The 3,659-nt window shown below is 34.9% G+C and overlaps 1 non-coding gene across 1 annotated transcript; it reads left to right on the top strand.

The window, feature by feature from the left end:
• The first annotated feature begins 1,201 nt into the window (after positions 1-1,201).
• On the top strand, positions 1,202-1,308 carry LOC131172440 (small nucleolar RNA R71). The gene has a single exon (XR_009142917.1). It is a non-coding gene; the product is annotated as a small nucleolar RNA R71 (small nucleolar RNA).
• The last annotated feature ends 2,351 nt before the right edge of the window (positions 1,309-3,659 follow it).

The following is a 3,659-nucleotide window of genomic DNA, read 5'->3' as shown; positions in this document are numbered from 1 at the left end:
CTTCTTGTTAGATAGAATTTCTTTCAAAAACTTGGCATATTAAGGCATTTGTGCTAAGGCATTAGTGAAAGGAATAGTCACATGCAAATACTTCAACATCACTAAAAACTTTCCAAATTATTCATCCAAACTTACTTTCTAAAATCTCTGTGGGAATGGTAAAGGTGAAATGTAAGCCTTAGGTGCCACATATTTAGATTCTCCCTTTTCACTCTCTTTCTCTTTACTTTCTTTTTCTTCCGCTTCAACTCCAGCTTTAACTTCAGCTTCTTCAGCTCCCTTTCTAGTTTTCTTTTCCTTAACTTTTGCTTCAACCTTTTTGTCCCCACTCTCTAGAATTTTTCCACTTCTCAATGTGATAGCCTTACAATACTCCCTTGAATTTTCTAGTTGGCTAGGAAGCTTCCCAAATGCTTTGCTATTTGAAGAGCTTGCCTATTGAGTTATTTGATTCTTTAATATCTTATTGTGTAATGCCATTTGATTCATTCTAGATGTTAGTTGAGAAATCATATATTACTAACTTTGATGGTTTGCTAGTAGAGTCTCAATCATAGTTGCCAATCTAGCTGTCTTGTCTAGTAGACGTTATTGTAGTTGTGGGGGAGTAAATGCATTTTGAGGTTTAGGAATTCTAGGAGGAGGCCCTTTATTGTGCTAAAAATTCTAATATTATTGATATCCAGGAGATTGTTGAAAATTCTGATGTTGTCCTTGTCTACCTCCCCAAGAAAAATTAGGGTGATTTCTTTATGTTGGATCATAAGTTGCAGAAAATGGGTTAACACCTGGCTTTTGATTGTAGTTCCCCACATAATCCACTTGTTCACTTGAAAAGTCTTGACCAAATGTAGGAAAATCAATAGCACAATTCACATTTGTAGTTCCAACATCTACTGAATTACTTGAACCTCCAATTGAAGAATCTACTTTCATGCTCAGCTTATCCATCTTCCTTGTCAAAGCATCAAACTTAGCATTAATCATATTCATGGCATCAAGCTTAAACATACTAGCCAATTTCTTTATCTCACTCCTCTCACAACTCCACTTGTAGTTGTTATGAGCAATTTTATCAAAAGTAGAAAAAGCTTCATCTTTAGATTTCTCCATAAGCTCACCTCGAGAAGATACATCAATTTTACTCTTAACAGCTGGAGAAACACCATTATAAAAGTGATGAACAAGCATCCACTTAGGAATTCCATGCTGTGGATATCTCCTTTGCAAATCCTTATATCTCTCCCATGCTTCATACAAGCTCTCACCATCTCTAGGTTTGAAAGAAGTCAGCTCATTTCTTAGCTTAGCTATCTTGCTTAGTGGGAAATATTGAGCTAAAAATGCTAGAGAAAGTTCATCCCATGTTGTGATAGAATGGCAAAGAATGTAGCCACTCTCTAGCTTAGTCCTTCAAAGAGAAAGGAAATAATCTAAGTGAAATTGCATCATTAGAAACTCCATTTATCTTCAATATATCACTGATCTCAAGAAAGTGTGCCAAATGCACATGTGGATTTTCACTTGGACTTCCCCTAAATTGTGATTGTTATACCATCTGACAAAATGCAGGCTTCAATTCAAAGTTATTAGCTTCTACTCTTGGTCTTGTGATACTGGGCATGAAATCCCCAATGTTAGGATAGGCATGATCCTTTATAGAATGGTTGTTGGTATTAATGTTATTGTTAGCCAATGCTTCCTGTGGTTACTCTTGCTCTTATTCTCTTTGTTATTGTTATTGTTGAGCTCTAAATTCTATTTTTCTCCCCTTAGCTTTTGCTCTTAAGTCTCTAGCTATCTTTTCTATTTCTGGGTCAAAGAATAAACTAATTTCTTCACTTTTGTTCTTCTCATAAAATAAAAGTACCTGAAAAACAAAATAAATAAATTCTCAAAGTAAAATGGTAAAGAAAAATTAAAAATAAAATGCCCAAATTAACCAAACAACTAATCATTTAATATCAAACAAAAATCAAATCCCTGGTGTTGCAAGGGTTTTGCGGTCGCTAGACGATTCTCACCGAAGTGGAAAAAGAGAGGAGTCGCCACTTTAATTTTAAGGGAAATTAAAGGAAACCATTACTGAAAATAAAAAAAAACCACTTTCAAAATAGAGATTCTAAGTTCGGAGTCTGTTCACAGGTGGGGAAGGTGTTAGGCACCATACCTCGTCTCTTAACAAGGGTCGACAAATTTAACGATATGCTCTTAATAACTTACGATTGATAATTTTCCGGGGGGGGGGGGGGGTTTGGAGTCACGATGTCGGTCCTTATTATTGATAAAAAGAGCATTTGATATCTCACCATTTTGGGTTTCCCAAGAACACAGGTGCATGGGATGACCCTACAGTGAATTGGTGTTTTGTTTATTTGATTTATTACATATTTTATCTAATTTTTCTACTTTGAATTGGGATTCTAATTCTAAAGAGATGTTATTTGGGTCCCTAAAGATTCGTAATGAATGAGGAGGATTCTCGGCTCACATGTTATGCACCTCGGTATTTAGGTGTTAGTAATATTAAAATTTTGATTGAAAAGATTTAGGGAAAGGACTCTCTCCTGATCTCTTAAAATATTCTTATCAGAATTTTCGATAAGAGAATTTGGGTAAGAACTTTCTCTCGATCTCTCAAAATGTATATATTAGAATTTTTGCTAAGAGAATTCGGGTAAGGACTCTCTCCTAATCTCTTAAAATGTATATATTAGAATTTTTGCTTCTCTCCCGATCTCTTAAAATGTATATATTAGAATTTTTGCTAAGAAAATTCAGGTAAGGATTCTCTCCCGACCTCTCAAAATGTATATATTAGAATTTTTGCTAAGAGAATTCAAGTAAGGACTCTCTCTCGATCTCTTAAAATGTATATATTAGAATTTTTGCCAATAGAATTTGGGTAAGGACCCTCCCCTTATCTCTTAAAATGCATATATTAGAACTTTCATTAAGAGGATTCAGGAAAGGGCTCTCTCTCGGTTCCCTTCTAATTCGTCAAAAGTGAATTTTAAAAGGTCTCGGTCGTGAGACTGAACCTGTTTGCCTCTCGCTTCTCATATTATCCAAGACTTTTAATTTTCGATCTCATGATTTATTTATCTGAACTTCCCTCAGCTTATTACGTATCCTCATTTGGAGTCTTCTAAACATCTTATTTCGAAGGTTTTCCGTCCGAGCTTAATCTCAACTCCCGACCTCATTCCTATTTTCTAGAGCTAGTCAGAGTGGCTAACCTCTCAATTTGTTCATACTATATCTTTTTTATCCTGATCAAGAGTCTCCATATTATCTTCTCCCATTCGTAATCCTTACGGTACTTACAGAATATCAGTGTCCTGAACTATCCTTTTTTTTTTTACACAAAATAACATAAAGAAATTAAGGACAACGTAAAAATAAAAGGTAAAACTCATGAACGTCACAAAAAGGTGAAACAAGTCCAATTCAATGTAAATTTATTCTGAAGATTTGTTGCAACGAAGGATCTAACAAAGACTGTCATGAACATTTGAGAATGATAAGTTGAGCACTTACCTGTAGAAAAGGCTGAAATAATGAGTAAGCTGGTGTCGATGTCCTTACGTATCTGGAGCCACTAAAATTGAAACGATAAGGTGATTTTGAGGAGTTACAAATGAGATCTTCTTAACAAG

Source organism: Hevea brasiliensis, chromosome 13 (genome assembly GCF_030052815.1).
Source record: "Hevea brasiliensis isolate MT/VB/25A 57/8 chromosome 13, ASM3005281v1, whole genome shotgun sequence".
Lineage (NCBI taxonomy): Eukaryota > Viridiplantae > Streptophyta > Magnoliopsida > Malpighiales > Euphorbiaceae > Hevea > Hevea brasiliensis.
This window is presented reverse-complemented; position numbering and strand designations above follow the sequence as displayed.